Source organism: Adiantum capillus-veneris, chromosome 23 (assembly GCF_014529385.1).
Source record: "Adiantum capillus-veneris isolate H3 chromosome 23, ASM1452938v2, whole genome shotgun sequence".
Classification (NCBI taxonomy): domain Eukaryota; kingdom Viridiplantae; phylum Streptophyta; class Polypodiopsida; order Polypodiales; family Pteridaceae; genus Adiantum; species Adiantum capillus-veneris.
This window is the reverse complement of record NC_140953.1, coordinates 146,560,338-146,580,660: the sequence shown is the minus strand read 5'-3', so window position 1 is coordinate 146,580,660 and position 20,323 is coordinate 146,560,338.

The following is a 20,323-nucleotide window of genomic DNA, read 5'->3' as shown; positions in this document are numbered from 1 at the left end:
TACATAATTTTCATGTAGTGTAGTGATTATGATTCCTAATGCCTGCTCGTCCTTGGCTTGATTTTGTGCACTCATCGCTTGCGTTAGTACTTGTGCCAACTGCATACTCAGAGTGATACTATAAAGTTGGATAAAATTGAAATTGATGTTCACGAAGAGTTAACAGTAGATACAGTCACAGTTTCAATTACAGTTGCAGCTTAAGAAGCAGATGTTGCAGGTGGACCACAACATTTTAAAGCTCCAATATTGTCTATTATTGATGAGTTACTCAATGTAGAGGATGTTGAGAGTCCAATAAAAGCAACTAAAGATGAGGTGTTTGCAGGAATTACCGCTATTGAAGTTCACTCTACAGTTCAAGAAGCAGTTTAGGATGAAGTTGCAGTTACAGTTCTAGTTATACAGGTTGATGATACAGAGGATCAGCAGAACCCGGAAGATCTTTTGTTGAAGAGTGCTGAAGCAATGTGTGAAGATCTAGCTATTGATGCTACATTACTTGAAGCTACTCAAGATATGGAGGAACAGTCAGGAGATCCTATTGAAACTGAAGATTCAGGTCTTTAGGGGCAGTAGCCAGAAGAACTTTATTTTGATTTTCAAGCTTGTTTTGTCAAGGGATTTTGTGGGTTCTCACAATGTTTGAGAAACATTGCCCAACAAGTGTGCCAGGTGTTAGAGCCTGATTTGTCAGAACATTCAGGGCATTAACTTTTTGAATTGTAATTAAGATCTTGACTTTTAAACCTTAGGGACATCTTTACACAAGTACTTATATTTTGGGTAGTTATATGAATACTCGTAATTCCTCATAGCGAGAGGCAGTTTTTGGGATGTACTTGTCGATGCAATTCGCTATCTTCTGACTCTGTGTTGCTGTTTTGTTTGGATGTTTGATGATGATTATGAATACATAGTAATGGTAGTACCTTTTCCTCTCTATTATGGTGTTTCCTGTTAATTTACTTTGCAGTTTTGTGTGTCAGTGATCAGTTTATCGTACTTGCTTCCCTATAAACTGCATGTTTCTGCATTGAATACCTGTTAGGAATGTATGCCCCTAACAATGGAGGTGATTAACAATTTGCTAAGTAGGTGCATGCCATGTGTGGAAGAATGGTGGGTGTGTAAGAGATGTGTAAGAGTGTTCAAAAGTTGCACTTTTTTCCCCGAATAGGAGATGGATAATTTTATGATTTCCGGCCTTCCATAAACTTCCACATATGATCTCCAATTTGAGCGGAGTTCACAGATCTACAATCTACGCGTCAATTTCTTTCCATAGATATGCTACATGATATGGTTTTACCTGGTAGATTTTAAATTCCATTTTGGGAGGAAACTTTGAATTCAAATAAACTAGCGATTTTGCCTGTTTGAATTTGAAAGCTGTCCTTTGATTAATTTCTTAATACTAAAGGTTTGAACTCGAAAGCTTTCCTTTGATTACTTTCTTAATACTAAAGGTTTGACTTCCTTAAACTGCCAAATAAAGAGGCCCTCCTAGAGCCCATTCTCTTCCTAATGAGGGGTTTGTAGGCTTTGTAGAGCCGCAAGAATCGGCCCTTACCAAGGGTCAGCGAGCAAGGTGGCCAAGTGCATGGGCATTCTCTTGTGGAGACGAAAAGACTACAAAAGGGGGTTTTATGACGACGTGGGGTCCGCCCAATGGCAACCGGAATGTGTGCATGGGGATGACCTCTAGTGGACCTACCAGGGGTGTCTCAGCTCAATTTGACCGTGGTGCTCAAGTCGTCCACGATGCCTTCACAAAAATCTAGAGAAGGGTATGACCCCCTCACCTCATGATAAAGAACCTTATTCTTGGTGAAGTGAACCACTTGCCTCCACGAGTTTGTTGTGGTGGGTATCCAACACATGAACCTATAGCCTTTGTTTGGCAGGATGCACACACACAAAAAAGGATTTGTACAAACCTTTATTTGGGAAAAGGTGGATTAAGGACTAATGGTATTCAAAATTATAGATTAAGTGGGCTACTGATTGCTAACACTGAGATTTCAAACACCCAATTAAAGGATAAATTCTTAAGAAAACTTTGCACTTGGAAGTTCTATGAAAAGGCATCATGAAATGTTTTGGACACACATAAGTTTCACTAGCCAATGGTGGCTCCAATGTGAGAAATTTTGCAACGAAGTAGGCTAAAAACGGGCATAAAAGTTGCACACACAACCAATGGTAAATGTGAGATCCCCTTCACCTAATTGCCAAAGGGTAGTGGAGCACGCTCCTTCCTAAATGGCGATTAGGGACTAGGAGTATTGCGCTATTGCAAATAGAGATTAAAAAGTGCTATTAAAAAAATGCTAATCACTAACACACAAAAGGCATAACAACAATCCTAGCTAGCACACCGTGGCTTTGACACCACTTGATGAGAATGCGATTGTGCTATCTAGGGTGGATGAAAGAGAAACATCGTGCACACAAGTGAGTGTGTATTGGCTAGATTATCACTCAAGAAAATTAGGTTTCAAGATCAATTAACTTGGACTCATAAACACGATCTTGAGTATTTGCTAAGCCATCACAAGCTCACCATAAACAAGGGAGATGTAATGCAAAATAAGACGTGTTTATTCATTCATGAAATGAGCTTTAAGTAGCTCTACAACCTTGCACCACTGCATGTAGGATAATTCGACTCTTCTCTCCTTGACTCACACTTTAGAACAAAGCTCACACTTTACATACAATTCATCAAATGGAGTTGTGGACAACAAGATATGGATGTTTAAAGTTGGAGTGCATCATTAGGAAAAATGTGGACTCTCCTTGGGCCATATAGGATTAAGGTTAATTAGGCTCCAGCCAATAGGAAGAGAGCAATGTATATAAGTCTAGGACCTAAGAAAGTAGAGAGAATAATAGGGTTGTCCACTCATTTATTGCTTTGTATCCTAGAGGGAGGTGGATGGGTAAAAGAGGGAGGGGGAAAAAGGGAGGGGGGGAGTGGTGGGTCCACAAATACGTTTTTGCAAAAACCTTAAAATTTTAAATTTTTTGAAAAAAATTAAATTCAAAATATTCCATCCAAAACTCCCCCCAAACCTACCCTATGATCAAAAAGTCATTTTCTCACTCTAGAACCTTTTTTTCAAGACTCCCTTCCTCCATAGCCCCTTTCCATAACACAAAGCTCTCACTCTCTCTCTAAAATCTTACACCTTCCTCCTTCTTCAAGCTCTCCATTGCAACTTTAAGCTCCCACTCTCTCTCTAAACTGTCTCCCTCATCCTTCCTCAAGCTCTTTATTGCAACTTTAAACTCCCACTCTCTCTCTAAACTCTGTCTCCCTCCTCCTTCGTCAAGCTCTCCATTGCAACTATAAGCTCCCACTCTCTCTCTAAACTTTGTCTCCCTCCTCCTTCCCCAAGCTCTCCATTACAATTTCAAGCTCCCACTTAAGCATCCATGGCAAACAATGGTCAATATAGATGCCCCAAACCCATCACTCAAAGTATGGTTCTCCACAACTCGAAGAATGAGGAGCAGCAATGGGAACCTCAGGTTTTTCAAGAAGGTGCGTGGGTCTACATGCAACCTTCCGCAATCGGTCCCCATCGTGTTCGTGAAAGAACAAATGTTGATCTCCATTGGAAGGGAAGACTACTAGGCTTCAAGCAAGTAAGAGAAAAGGGTACGGTGGCAATCGTTCAACATGTTTTCATGTTTGGACACATGCGTCTACGAGGGATCACCAACCCAAGGGATTTTCCTTGTAATTGTATGTCCCTTGGACTTCAATGGTTTTGGTGGTAGCAAAAAAATGGACTTTTTACATCTCACGGACTGTTTTGTTTCTATGTAGATGTTTTCCCTTCTAGCCTTGTGGAGGAGCAACCACTCTCGTGCGTTTCAGGCACATTTATGGCCATGCATGCAAGTCTTGGGGATATGCTCTTCTCCAACACAACTTCATCAAACCTTGCACGACAAAGGGTGTTCTTCTACACCCACAAGTACATTGTACCTACAGATGAGGAAGGCTATGGAGAGCTACAATCTTTGGAGGCTACAACCTTTCGTAGCATGGAGTGGCCAAAGCCAGATGCATTCACTATAATGTCTTTGAAAGCCAAGATTGTAGCTGATGTGAGAGCATCATTAAATTTGGAAAAGCCTCACGTTCCGTTGGGCTTGGATGGTGTTGTCCTGCTCATGTCTTCGCTAGCATCTTTGGATCTTTGTCTTTCCATCATACAAATACTATGTATGTTTGCAAAGATCTACAATACGATACATTGGAAGCCATCCTTGGCGAGAAGTGGGGGTATCTTGAAGGACTTCACAACGGAGATCGCTTTCGGTGTCAGGTTGGAAGTTTCGGCATTGCTATCCGTTTCATCAAGGTGCGCTCCACCCTTTACGTGCGGTACTTCTATGAAAGGTGGATGTACAAGCTTGGTGAATGGATTCCATTGCAATCCACCGATGCTACAATTGAGGTATTTGATATTGCAATCAAATTGTCGAGTGGTGCCGTTGAAACCGTCCAAGTGAACAAGCATTGGACATTGGCCAATGTGCGGGAGCACTTAGTGATAATGGGTTTAGAGCATGGAGAAGATACAAAATTTTGCATTGGACGACGTAAGGTGAATGATTTTTCTCTCTTAATTATGTTATATTTATGTTCTTTTGATTATTCCCTGCTGTAAGTTGGGTATGCTAATTTTTTTTCTTTTTGCTAGATTGGTAGCCGCATGGAGAGCACGATTCAAATTGAAAAGGCGTGGACGACGGAAGAGAATTTGATTTTATCATTAGAGTAGTTATGTTTTGTACTTAAATTTCTTATAATATCACAATTGTAAGTTCAAGCAGATGGTTGTATCAAATTTTGGCAATGCACATTATCTTAAAGCTGTAGTGATGTGTTTTTTGAGTTAAATGATTGTAATTTAGTTTGTAAGTTTTTTATAACTTCTTGTTATTTGTGTTACTTTATGAAAATTGTTTAATATTTTGATTATTGTTTTTTTTTTTTGGGGGGGGTGCGCGTGCTATATAAAGCCTCCTAAACCCTACCATTTTTACACTCTTTGCCTGTTCACACTCTCATTTGAGCTCCAACACTCTTTGCATTCCTACTTTAAGAGCTAGCATTATGGCATCCTCCTCCACCCCTCCCGAAGCCACGGCGTTACAACGCTTCCAAGCGTTTTTACAAACAACCGAGTGGCAAGATCGTGACGATCTTCACAATTTCTTCACCCAATTCCCTGATGTGAACGTAACTATTCACCTAAACAGCCAATCTTTTCAGCCTATCTTAGTTTTTGAATTTTACATCGACAAGTATGCTGTACCAATTGTCGGACAAGGGGAATTGTGGATTCCATGCGATTTGCTTCGCTACATACACAAAGGCGATCGGCCTTTCACCCAGCGACTTCAGCGATTTTGTGTAATTGCGGGTGAGGCAGGTCAGTACAGTGAAGATTCACGTTTGAAAAAGAAGAAGGTCGGCACCCAGTTTTTAAGTCGCTTGGCGACTTTTGTGTTTCTTCTTGCGGAGGAGCCTGAAAGATCTGAGGTGAGTTTGCCTCATTTGCGCCTTGGGGGTGTCGTCAAGGACACAAAGGAGCCCATTACAGCGCCCTGGGATGCAAGCAAAGAGGGCAATATTCTTGCCCTAACCTACCCAGGAGGTGTCATGGATGCCGCCAAATCCATGGGTGATGAGGGTGCAGAAGCATCCTTTAAGCCTGCTGCAGATGCGCCGGAGGAGACATTAACTTCGGAGGTTTTTTTTGAACACCTCTCCCCAATTGTGATAGATGGAGAGGAATATTTGTTTTTACATGATCTTGAAAAGACTTTTGACATCCGCATGGATGAGTGTCTGTCCATCCTCTGTGCCACTGTAGAGTCCTTTGCCATTGACCCCTCTTCCGATCCTTTGGATCGAAGCCTCCTTCCCCTTGGAGAGAGTGTGGTAGATACAGAGGAATTGTCAATGGTGGCGGTGACAGATGCACCGCACTCATCTGTGTCGGAAGATGAGTTTGTAGCTACACACGCATTGCTTGAACCCCAACGCACTCCTATGCCTGTTCATATAGATGAACTTGAGAGTGTCGCTATGGCTCCCAATTCATCTATTTCTCTTGATAGCAAAGGCATAAACGATGAAGACGACGAAAAACAAGAGGTATTAATTGATTTTTGTTTTGTGATTACGTTAATTTTCATTGTTGCATTTTGAAATCTTATTTACCTATTGATTTCTTTGTAGAATGTTGTGGAGCTGGATGAGCATGTAGGTCGGGGAGGAGATGGTAGGCGCCAAGCTTTTGGATGGCAGTCGTCTCTTACGCATTACCTTGGCAAGCTCCCCCAGGACGGCTTTGTGATAATCCACAAGGAGTACACTCCTTGTGGTCAATTTTGGGTGTCAATGATGAAAGCAATGAGCCGCATCCTATGCTTGTCAACCATATCTCAAGCCTCCCAAGTTATATATCTTGTAAATAAATCTCTGGCCAGTGCTGCATTTGCGACACACATTCGTGGTCGTGTTCTTTGTAACGTGGCCTTAAGCCAAGCTGTAGGTCTAAGCAATGTGGAACAAATTGCTTGGGATGTGCTGCACAAATAGCTTCCTTGCGCCCAAGAGCACCGAGAAAACATTGCTCCCCATATCTTAGATGGCTCAAGCAGTCAATAGCTGCATAAATCTTGTAATTAACTCCTTCAAATATGTAATGAGATATATCACATCTTTGTACTTTGTTATTTCAAAATTCGAATGGAAATTGATTTTAAATGGTACTTTCTAACTTTTGTATTGAGTTTATGGTACGATAGACAATACATGATTGGTTCTATCTTGCGATATGATTGTGCAATTCTCTGAATCAAAATATAGAGTTTTTTTCATATAAATAACATCAATAAAAGCATAATATCATAAAATTGTTATAATTTTAGCTTAAAAAAGGTTTAAATATGTTGTCTAGAGGCCTGTCGCAGAGGCGCGCGAGAAGGCAAAAGTAATCTACTTTTGCCTTCTCGCGCGCCTCTGCGGCAGGCCTCTAGACAACATATTTAAACCTTTTTTAAGCTAAAATTATAAGAATACAATGTTTTTTTTTGGTTATTCAATCAACCACACTTGGTTGACAACTCTTCTATCCACATCTCCCTCTCTCTCTCACTCTCTCTCTCTCTCTACTTAGTTTTACTTATCACTTAAAACACAAATGTACACGACTCGTTATATTTGAAAAAGCCACGACTCGTTATATTTCAAAAAGATATCTTTACATTGGCAAAATTGCATAAAAGTCAAATTCAATCTCTTTGTCCTCTGATTCGACGCGCAAGAGCTAAATCCTTCGGCATTATTGTCACCCGTTTTGCATGAATACCACACAAGTTGGTGTCTTCAAAAATAGAAATTAGATGATATTCTGCTGCTTCTTGTAGAGCTTCTACGGCGATACCTTGAACTCGAAACGCCATTCGATAACTTTGCATGATCTCTTTCACCAAACGTGCGAATGGTGCCTTGCGTATGAGAAGGTCTGAAGTTTTTTGATAGTGACGAATCTCTTGCAACGCCTTTAGAATGTGTCGCTTCACAGCAGGAGCCCGTTGTTGAGGGATGGTAGGATCTGGGACTTGGGCCTTGCAAGGGCGAACCTTGAAAAACTTTTTCTTTTTACGAGAGGGCTTGCGAGGAGGAGCTTGCGCATCTTCAAGGCCACCATGTGCTCCGACTGGCTCTTCAACTCCACCCTGTGCTCCAACTGGCTCGTCTGCTATATCCTCGAAATCCTCTTCATTTAGTAATCCATGATCACCTGTAGGCTGATCTGACGACAGAGCACCGAAGCCACGTGGCAATGTCTTCCCAGTCGGAACTCGATGATTGCTTGGGATCTCCTGTCCGCTCCATGGTGGGCTTTGTGCTTTGTTGTCCGTTTCGATTTCTGTGTCTGATGTCACTACCCGTTTCTTCTTGCGTGAAGGTTGTCCATCTTGTTGCTCTTCACCTGACCATTCTCTCTCCATCTCTTCTAAGAGCTCTTGTTCGTGTATCCAAGGTGGTTTTTGAGCACCTTGGACGGTTGTTTGAGGGTGAGCAAAAAAAGGTTGATCTTTTCTTACTGTTTGCTTTGTGCGTGCCATGGTGTAAGAAAGGGCAAGATTGAAAATGAGACTCCTTCTTCTCTAAAAGCCCTCTATTTTTTAAAAAAAGGTCTCTTCACACTTGACTAGGCCACTTTAAAAAACTCTTAATATCATCAAAATATAAAAAACAAAAAATGGATAAATGGAGAAGTATTATATGCAACTCAACAAAGACATCTACAAACATAAACATTACATTGCATAGCATCATTTGTTTTACATGTTGGGTAACCAACGTTTGCCCGCTCTATGGCAATTTTCATGCCACCTAGCATGATTAAGGGGTCCGGTGGAGTTTCTCCATTTTTCTTTAGCAGTAAGTCGAGATTGGCTCCTAACCTCCTTGGCAAGACTTGACTTTCGTGCTCGCTCTATGGCATGACATCTCCCCAAAGAACAACGAAAGAACCAATCAAACATCTCCTTCATGTAGTTGGATCTCGTAGTTCCACCACCGTGACGTGTATTTTTAAAGTAAACACCTTTGGCTCAATAATGTGATTTTTCCATTCCTTGAGTGCTCCACATGTTTAATGAACCATATTTTGACATAAAGAATGCTCCATGCGCATACAAAATATGCTGCATCAAGAAAAAATGCTTAGATCAAATAAATATTTATGTATAGCATCAAAATTTGAACTGAACAAAGTAACTTACCATGTAGTGTGTGATATTGCTCTCTCCCCACGCTTGCACAAATGCTTTAGTGAAATTCGAAATGTGATCTTTGAGCAAATTTTGTTGCTCGCTCGTGGTTTGGGGTTTCCACATGATTTGAAGCACTAACTCCAAGTGGTGCCACACTTGCCTACGTAGATTTACAAGCACGGGATTTGAATCTTGATCGGTCGTACACTTGCTAAGCGCTTTCCATAGCTCCCATGGAGCATCCTCTTCACCCCTCTCCTTTCGCATCTCTGGTTTCTTGAAAAACCTACGTGCTTTCACACCATTCATATATACTTTTTGTGGCACTTCATGCATATTATCCACCTCACCGATGATAGAAACATTGCCACCATAACATCCAATCAGATTTAAAATTGTTTCAACTATTCCAATGGCTTCCACGGATCTAGAAAGTGGTTTCATTGTGAAAGCGTACTCTATGTGAAGCTTTAACAAGCGATCAAATATACGCATAAAGGCATGCAAAGTGCAAAAGTGTACATTTGTAAGTGGAAAATTGATAATGGGATGCCATGTTTTATCTTTTGTCGACCGATTGGGGACCTCCATGATAGGACACTTCAACACCGAGCACACCCAATCCCTTGCATCATCATCCATTGACCCAGTTGCCTGACTTCCCTTGACATTTTTCTTTGAAGACGTGGAGCCACGAGTACTCTCCTTGTATCCTCGTACACAATATGGACAAGGAAGAAGTGATGAAGCACCTTGTTTACACCCAAGTATACATTTGATTGTTTTTAGATCACCTCCTAAGTGCCACTCAACATCAAATGTACCTACTCCATCTACTTCTAGCTTTTCTCCCTCTAGTTGTGCCTTAATAACCTCTGTGATCCACGGGATCATAGAGAAGACCCATGCCAACACCTCATGAGTCTCTTTCGAAACTTCAAAAGCTCCTAACCACCATATTTCTTTTTCTGATTGTACACTAAATGATGGTTTCTGAGAATGATCACCGATAGCATCGACTTTTGCAAAAAAAAATTGCCTCATTCATGAGTGTCACACATACGTTCTAATCTCCGTCCTTTGACAATTTGACATTCATCTAGCTTAAGAATAAATATGAGCTTCTCTCCAAGTACTGAAACAACACAAGAATTGAATTGTTATACTAAATGATATGCAATACAAATAAAAAACGACATTACAGTTTGTATTACCTTGTGGAGACAAAGCATAAAATTTAATCATAGCTCGTTGTAGTCGTTTCAAGTCAACATAAATATTGTTGAATTGATGATAACTAAAAGAATTTGTCCCATTAGGAATAGTATTGCCTCCCTTTATATTACCACGTGACTTGGCACTCATGGAAGAGTACACCATGGATCCTTCAATGTGTTTGTATTCGCCAAGGGATTCCTGAACAAGATCATTGTTTGCTTTTTTTGCAAGTCGGACCCTATGTGGAATAGGAAATAAATTCTCGGTGATGCCTTGCTCTCGTAATGCATCTTTCATTAATCCATGAAGTGCATGGTATGCATTTGTGCTGATCCCAACCTCATCACAAGCTCTCTGGACATCATCCTCAGACACAAGGTTAGAGATCTTTTTTAAGATCTCCTTTGTGATGGCATCTTTCATGTGTTTGGCCTTTTCACAACCTATGATGTAAAGTTTATCTTCCTTTGAGATGCATCCTAGAAGAAGATTGCAACGGTCCTCTTGTCTAAAACTTCCACACACATCTTGTATATATGTCCTATTTCAAAAGGTGAACCGAGTTACAAATTGATGAAAATTATTTGAGAGTTATGAACACTGTGAATTTGAAAAAATACCTGGTTGTCATGATCCTCTTCTTACGTGCCCCTCCATTAGATGCTAAGTTTTCAATGAAAGAGAACTCCCTCTTACGCTCACGCATGCCAAATGGAGTGGCTTTTAGGTGCATCATTGCAATCTGTAGCTTAGTTACCTCTGTTTCTGTAGCTTTCATCTCCTCTTTAAGATATTTGAGTTGTTTCTCTGTGGAATGTAGTTGTTGCTGGAGATTTGTGGAATGAATGTGTAACACTTGACATTGTTGTCGGAAATATGCCGATGCACCTGCGTGATTGGAGTCCAATCTCTTACAATACCCAAGAAGACCATGTTCTCCTTCTCTCACATATTTGATTAAGCTTGGGAGTGTACGGAATGTCGGCGGATGACAGCCCACGAGCGGATCTTTTGGATACAACCCTCCATCAAGCCACAAGTCAACATTGGTTTCTCCTCGAAACGGTCGTACGGATGATGCCGGTTGAGATGCTTTCTTGTCTTTTTTTTTTGTGGGAGCAAATTCGATCGATAGACGCAGACTGACATTAGTTGACCTAGTAGATGACGGCGCAGGTGATTCATTGGTTATGTCGCGAAGAGACATGGTGAAAAGTTATGATGGAGAAAAAATTTGATAAGATATACTTTTTGGGATAAACAGACAATTTTTGGGATAAAAAGACTTAAAAATATATTTTTTCATATATAGGTTCAATTTTTGAGCTCAAAGGAGGGAAATTTTTAAATTTTAAAAATTTCAATTTTTAGGCTTTATTAGATGGACGTTTTGATGATGTGGCATTATCTATTTATTCTTGGAGTTAATGTAGAGAGGGACCCAAGGAATTTTAGATTTGGAGCTTATAAAAGCTAGATTCTTCTAAAAAAATACTGTTATATATATATATATATATATATATATATATATATATATATATATATATATATATATATATATAGTGACCTTTTGAAAGCTTAAAAGATCCATTTTGAAGATTTTATAAAAAATTCATTTTTTTGGGGTAAATTGATGCACGAACTGAAAAGTGGCTTTTGTCATAACTACTTACTCTCTTTGTTTGGTGATAGGTAGAGAGAGAATGGTTCTTCTCTCTACTTTTACTCCTCTCTCTCTCTTTTTACTCCCCTCTCTCTCCTACTTTATCTCTCCTCTTCCTCCTACTTTACCACCCTCATTTCCTACTTCCCCCCCTCTCCTATCTAGAGAGAAGTTAGAGAGAGAGCTACAAAAGTAGCCCTATTTATTGTCTTTGTTCCCTCCATCCCCTACAAAATTAGCTTTAATCCCTTAAAATTAGGAATCCTTACATGGCCCCAAGGGGGTCCAATTTTTTCCTAATGTTGTAGATCTGAGACGGATAGGGAAAATGATGACAAGTGTTCCAAGCTGGTTTTAGCACATATATGTGTAGCGCTTGAATTATGGACCGTGTTGGTCCTTTTGGATCGTGAATAGGATCCAGAATGAGGGAGATAGAATCAATTGAATTGTGCCATCTCATAATTTTTGGGCCTTGACAAAGTTTTGGAATGTCTAGATGGAGTTAGTAGGAAGTGATGGCTCTCCATTTCAAGTCTTGAATGCCAAGTTGTGGCCAGTCAAAGTTGACGGTTTGCAGTGGGAGTAGTGATTTTGGCAACATTTTCTCCATTTTGGAGCCTTCCATTTGATTCCATGTTGGGGTCAAATTGTAGGGTAGAGTTTTGAAGTCAAAGCCTAATTGGGAACTTTTAATGAGTTTTGACGATGCGACAATCGGGTTGAGGAGCAATAAGTAGTGATATAATGAATTTGGACCAGAAAATTTAAGTTTTTTAAAGTTTTCTTAGTGAAGCCTGAAGTCCTTGGAGGGCAATCGCTCACGAGCTACCATGTGGCCCCAAGCATGGTCCCATATGTTGTATGGAGGGTGGATAGTAAAGGATATAAATACCAAAATTGGCACTACCTTTTGAGCATGAGAGAGAGAGAGAGAGAGAGAGAGAGAGAGAGAGAGAGAGAGAGAGAGAGAGAGAGAGAGAGAGAGAGAGAGAGAGGACTCTCTCAAGCTGTGGCTATGGTGATGCCTTGCGGGCGCTGCCACGGGCACCTCTAGTGGTAGGAGATGATGAATTTTGACGACAGTGGTCGATGGACGATCGTCGATAGTTGGGGCATGTGCTAATGATGTGGCGGTTGGCTACAAGTGGGGTTCCCATAGCCATGGGTCCCAAGCTTTTTTGAAGAAAAAATTAGGGGAGAACCGACGACACCGTCGACGTTTTCCTAGAGGTGGCTCATATGGTGACTTGGAGGCTAGGACGTGCAAGTGGTGCTTCACATGCATTCAAGCAAGGAAAGGTGCCCCGTTGGTAGCACATGCAATCTAATACCAAAAAGGGAGTATGTCAAATGGGTGTAATATATGGAAAATGTTATCATGGGCTCATGGAAAGCTACACAAATGGGGAACACAATTTTTTCTTTTTCTCTGGTTTGGCTACTCCTATAAGAGGAGTTTTTTGTGAAACTCCAAGGAAGTTTTGCCAGTTTGGCATTTTGGCCATTATGGGGTGGAAGCCATTAGAGGCTATTGAGCCAGTGTGTTATTGTCGAGTGGGGATATTGAGCCATAGAATTTGTGCAGAGCTAGAAGGGATGCCAAGATTTGTGTTATTGAGCTCACCGAGGTGTGTGCTACCTTGGAGAAGAATGTTGTAAATGGTCTTTTTGTGAAGGCAAGACATCATTTCTGTGTTTTTGTGTTGATTCCCCTTTCCCCCTTCTCTCCTCTTCTTGTGTGCATGTGTTTCTAGGCGTGTTGGCAGGTGTGCCCCTCTGAGTTCGAGTTGTGCAAAGAGATATAGAGAGAGATTGTGTATGAGTGGAAGGCAGTGAATTGAGCATAGCGGATTGATTGGGCTTGTTGTGGTGTTGCATCAAATGTGTGCATTGTATTGTGTGCAAATGGTGATTTCTTGGAAATTGTGTTGTGTTTGAAGGTGAAATTTAGTGGATTGGGGTGTTGTGTATATCCTGAGCTAATATAGAAGATTCTAATACAGAGTCAACATATTGTTATGACAATGATGATGCAAGCTTGAATATCTAAGAGACAAGCAAAGAGGAAAGTCTGGGAAGAGTTCACATCCTATGGCGAGAAAACCAATTTTGATGAGGCTAAGCTGGTAAGAGTGAAGATCCCTATTTGTGTGTTTGAAGACATGTTGATCAACGATGTTATGAAGAGCAAGAGAAAGTTTTGATGCACATGCAAGAGGATAAGTAGGTTAAGGTACTATGTGGAACCATGTTGATGGTTGTGCTCATGAATGTAGCAATGGAGTATGCAATGGTAGTGCAATAGGTACAAAGCTGGTCCAAGAAAGAGAGAGTTGTTATGGTTATGGAGGAAGAAGAGGTTGAAGAAGATGGCTCACAACAGGAGTTGGTGGAGGCATATGGATCTATTTTCTTGGAAGAGGAAGTGGTTGAAGTTGTTGCAGGTGCAGAATGCTAAGAGAACCCGATGTAGGAAGAAGAGACGTTCATTGAAAAGCAGGAGATGCCAATTGTGCAAAGCAAAGAGGAATAGACTATGACTCTGGCAAGGCCATTAAAAGAGGTATATGGTGCACTATTGGTGAATATGCTTATGGATGCAGCTGTGTGGTGGGCCATTCACCAGGTACAAGAATTCTTGGAGGAGATCTATATCTTCTATGGCTGGGAAGGCATATCAAGTATGGAGGAGTTATCTGCTGAGAAATATGGTGAGGTGATGATGCTTTGTTTGAAGTGGATTGGATGCTTATGGATGCATAGAGTGGTGAGGAAATTTCTGGTGCATTCTATATGTACCATTGGTTAGGTGCATGGGTAGAATTGTACTTGCAATTGTTGTAGATGGATGGCTACAAACTAGGCTATGTCTTTGATCCAGGTAGAAGCCATGTTATGATGCAAGGGGTGGGGCAACCCACTTGAGGGTTTGATAGTAGGAAGAGCAAGAATAAAGCTATGTACATATGGTTTTTGGTTTGTTGGTAGTGTTTGCCAGTGTTTGCAATTTGGAATTGAATAAAGCCTTGTTTTGGTTGAACATAAATGTTCAACAAGCAGGTTGGGCAATTATGGTGCAGCTAAAGTGTGGAGACCATAGCAGAGGGAACAAGCAGGTATGGATTGGCTAGCATGTGCATGGTGAAGGGTTGAAGCAAGTGTGAAGATCTTGGGTAGGCAAGTGGTAGCAGTTGTGTATGTATGAAGAGGTTTCGTACTCCAAGAGGGCTCTAGAAAGAGCCAGATGGGATGGTAGGAGAAGAATGTTTAAATTGCTACTTTCTTGCTAAGGAAGTATATCTTGAAGTGTTCTACAAGCTGGTCTAGATGGCTCATCAAACGGAGCTATGGACTGCAAGATATGAATATTTGAAGTTGGACTACATTATAGATCCATCAAGAGGGACATGCAAGTGATGAGGGCTTGTTTTTATGGATAGATGTGTAGATCTTGAACTATGGAGCGTGTTGATCCTTTTGGATCGTGAATCCAAGATAGAATAAAGAAGATATGATTAGTTGAAGTTTTGGCAGAGGCCGGTTCTAAGCTAGTTGGGTTACATTGGAATTTTTGGGCCTCAACGAAGTTTTAGAATGTAGTTTACATTAGTGGAAGATAGTGAATTGATTGGGCTTGTTTCTATGTGCATCATGTTGTGTGCATTGAGCGATGGTTTTCTTGGAAATTGTGTTATGTTTGAATGTGAAATATAGTGGATTGGGGTTTTGTGTATATCTAGTGTTATAGAGAGGCATTTGTTTGTGTGTTGGGTGTGTTCCCCTTTTCCCCTTTACAACACTCTAGCCATGGAGGATGATCCATTGATGCTTCCATATTGCCTCGTAGTCGTTGAGGCTCCTTACCTCCCCCTTTCTTTCCCACCCCCACATCGGCCATGGCATCGCCTCTACTCCAACTTTTGTGTGACCATTGGCCATTCTTGACTACACACCACTCGCTACTCCTCCGGGACTCACCCCACTAGACACTCCTTGCCTCCCCCTTTCTTTCCCACCCCCACATCGGCCATGGCATCGCCTCTACTCCAACTTTTGTGTGACCATTGGCCACTCTTGACTACACACCACTCGCTACTCCTCCGGGACTCACCCCACTAGACACTCCTTGCTTTGAATTCCAGACTCTTGTGGAGACAACTGTAGTCGCAACCCCTATCAAGACACCACTCGAGACCCATGGCGAGATGCCTGCAATGACACCTAGGTTCAATCTCAATTTGGGAGAGGGCTTTCCCGGGCAGGTCACCTAATAAAAACATAACCTATCACGTGAGTTCAACAGAAGGGTATTTAAAGTTCTTGAAACTTACAGAAATATATATACAGAAGGGCATTATTTTTTCATATTTGAAAAAAACCTACAGATTTTAAAAGAAAAGGGTACATTATATTCTTAACAAAATTCATAGATAAGGGGTTTTACAAACATGTCTTGAGCGCACGTGATATGGTAGTTTTACACATAGTGAACCCCCCGAGATGGCTTGTCGTACTCGATCAACATCAACGGCAACTTGATCTTGGATGAGGACAACAAGAAGGTGATTTTGTGCATGCACGTCCTATGCTCTCAGGTTTTTTGACACTATATATCAAATACCTCCAATGAAGTGTCCAATGAATTGAAAGATAGAGTGGTTGGAGAGGATGAAAAAGGAACACACCCTTAACACAAACACAATGCCTCTCTATAGTCTAGCATATACATAGTGCTCCAATCTACTAGAGTTCATCTTCAAAACTTGATAATTCTCACAAGCAAACCACTATTTTCACACAACCATATGCACGTACTCGTTGCTACACAGCAAACAAGCCCAAACATTCCGCACGGTTCAAATTCGCAGCATTCCTCACACACACAACCTCTCTCTATCTCTCTTTTCACAATCACAACAGACCTCGAGGGGGGGGGGGGGGGGGGGGGGGGGGGGGGAGCCTGCCGGCACCCACCCAAAAACACATGCACACAAGTAGAGAAGAGAAGGGGGAAGAGGGAATTCAAACAAAAGAGACGGAAATGATGGTTGTTCTTCACAAAGTGACCATATACAATATGCTCCATTGGCATAGCTTTGATGATCTTGAAACCAAGAGCAGATAGCCCTCTCTAGCTCTGTGTAGCACAAACTAAAAAAAAACCTCCAACGGCAAAAATGCCTTCCTTGGTCTAGGAAAAGGGCCCCGAAGATGGGTGAAAAATATGGTTATTATAGAGCCCCACTCCCTATTTCTATAGATGAACGAGCATCAAACAAGTGTTCAGTTAACTTGGAGATATTTTCATGGGAAACCTCCCCTTAATGGCACGTGCTAACTACTCTTGCTCTTTCTATCTTTGAGCACCACTAGAAGGCCCCCTCAGTACTAGCTCTAGTGCTAGTGGGGGCTTCCCCTTACACTTCAAAAGATTTGGGCCTAAGGCCGCGAGACCGACCCCAAGGAACGTGCCACATCAGCACCATCAATTTTTGCCAACACCAGCACACAAACGAGTAGTCACGACCCTAACCGGCCACCACTTGCCACCAAAATTGATCATTTTTACCGCCATAGCAATACTCGATGCTTGGCCGCCATAGCCCATCACTCCTTGGATCTCCCACTCCACTTCACTACTCACTATATGCCACGATCCAGGCTATATAGGGTTTACCTCACGGCCACACCTCAACATGCGAGATAAAGGGCTGACATGTGGCTTGCACTAAAGAATTCTCCATGAAGACCTCCCAAAAACTTTAAAGAACCATCAAACTTTTATTTTTTTCCCCACAGTTTCTACTCTTGCCATTTACTATTCAAAGGCTTTGATCACTGAGCCGTGAAAATCCAATTAAGACTTGGATAGCAATGATAGCAGGGTAGAATCATGTTAACGTGTCACTAAATATGTTGTCCCGGACAGTGCTAGTTACTTGTCCTTGTTAGCATATACTGAAAACGGATGGGCAAGTCCTTTGAATTTCAAATGTTCCATAAAAAAATTATTTTCCCTCCTCATGTGCTTTTGTTTTCAGTTATTGAATACGACGTGGGGAGACTCTCTCTCTCTCTCTCTCTCTAGATGGTTGAGACAGTCTCATTGGGTGGGAACCGGCTCCTATGAGACGAACATTGGATCAGTTAGTAATTACCACGACAGTTACCACAGTAATTCCCAAAGCATATAAATAGGACCCATTACATTGTAATCGGGTTGGCATAAGTTGCGAGCATGAATTGAATCATTTGTCGGATGTACCTCCATTAAGCTTTTGATTCATAATCCTTAGCCCTAAGTTGTTCTTGAGCTACATCATCTTCATTGTAATCTTCCATCTATAATCCCAAATACACCAGTACAGTATATTCCAGACATACATACTTTGTACTCATTCTCTCTGAGTCTAAATCTAAATCTTAATATCATTCTCAGTACTTCAGTATGATTCTCATTTCAGTAGATGTATTCCAGTTCAGTTTCTATTTCCTTGTTGAGCTAACACATCACTAGTAGCTGTAAACTTCTAACACTCGAACCAGCTATCTAAAGAAATCAGTTCCAATTCCATTTTGAAGATCACATTGGCTAGAGCTATTGCTTGTTGACTAGAAAAGTCATCTCGCAGTTGGAAGTTTCTCAGCTGCAGTAATGGCACCCAAAACTACTCATGGTCGGAAACCATCCTACCGTGTTGACCCTATTCTTGAAGAGTCAGAAAGAGACTCTAACCCCAAGCATGAGCTGGCGACTGACACTGAGGCTCAGGAGGAGCACAATAAGGCTGATGAGGTGTAGGACTCACAACATTCCAGTCAGTCCAGACGCAGACGAGCATAAAGGGAAGCACGCAAGGCTAAAAGTTCTCGTTCTAGGCAGGGGGACGAGGGCGCCAAAGGCAGTAAAGGTAGTCGACATACTTCTAGTAGACAGGCCAGGGAGGACACAGAGACGGAGACAAAAGCAGATATTAATTGGGATGCAGATACCGACAATAGTAAGAAAATTCCAAAGCGGCATCTAAACTCTAAGATGAGAAGCGGAAGGACCAACGGTGATCAGCATGATTACACATCCTCGTTGAAAATCTCTTTTCCAGTATTCAAAGGATGCAAGAAGGATGATCTGGATGTTCACATCCAAGCTTTTGAGCAGTATGAAGAGCTAAAAAATATTGATGAGGATGAATGGGGTAAATAGTTTTCGCAAACGTTGAAGGAGGCAGCAGGAAAGTGGTACTACCATTACCCGGCTTGCTAGCTTAGATCCTATAATAAACTATTTAAAGCCTTCAAACTGGAATATTCCAACAACAGAGGTGATGAGGATATTCTTTGTGAACTAGATAAGATTAAGCAAAGGAAATTATCAGTCCGAAGCTATGTTGAGAAACTCAAGGAGTTGATAAGGCAGTTGCACGAACCACCATTAGAAAAGCGACTGCGAGCATGGTTCTTGAATGGCTTTCACAGCAAGAATCTTAGGGAGCAGGAGGTGCCAGCACCAACAAAGAAATTCAATGATTTGGTACAGCGAGCCTTGAAGCTGGAACAACAAGCTAAGAAGGAAAAAGGTCATAAGAAGAGGAGGTCCAGTAGTAGCAGTTCTTCTACTGGTAAGTCTGATTCAAGAGAAGTTTCCAGCAGTTCTAAGAGTAGCTCCAATGAAAGACCAAGGATAAGCCTAAAAAGGGGTCTTGGGTTCGAAATATTGAAGAGATGGCTCGGCAAATTGCTGCGGTTAGCTAGACCAGACAACCAGTGAGAAGAATGGAGACTTGGTGTTCAAAATGTAAATCTAAGGACCATGTTTTCAACGTGTGTCCACAGTGTACTTATTGTAAAGCCTATGGCCATTTATGAAATAATTGTGGCATTAGCATTTATCATTTCAAAAAGGGCAAAGACTTGTCAGTTGTGGCATATACCAATGTCGAACCAGTAAGAGTGGAAATTGCCAACGCTTCTCAGGAAGAGAAACCAGGTACCAGTGGTACTGGTCCAAGGTGCGGCAGATACCAAGCGGGTACTAGCCGGGGCCGGGGGCGTGGTAACTTCTAGAGCCAAAGTCTGAATTTCTATACTTGTGGAAAGTATGGGCATTTTGCGGCTCAATGTCCAGACACACGTGGGATTGCGGCTACTAAGGTGAGGTACCAGAGCCAGTTCTAGTATGAACAGTTACATGAAGCAAAGGAGTAGTGATTGAGGAAATCCGTAAGATTTCAGAAAAACCAGTCACTACTGCAAGCAGCAAATGGGCTCAACAGAGAGAGGTATGGAAGGCCAAGGGTAAAGAAAAGGTGGTTGAAGAATGGCAGGAGCAGAGAGAACTAGCAGTGAAAATCACAGAGGATTTAGCCAAGAAGCTTCCAGAGTAGCTAGAAAGTTCGAAAGTACGAGTCATTCAAAAGATACCATCCCAATCAGCTGGCTGCAGTACAAGGGATGACTGAAGAATTAGGAGTTGATAGAGGAACTGAAAGCACTACAATGAAGGAATGGCATTGCAAAGATATTACCAGTTCTTCGAGATCTGACAACCACTCTGATCAGGAGAAAGAGGAAATTCATGTCAAAGTCTATGATAGAATCCAGAAACTCACTACGGAGTTG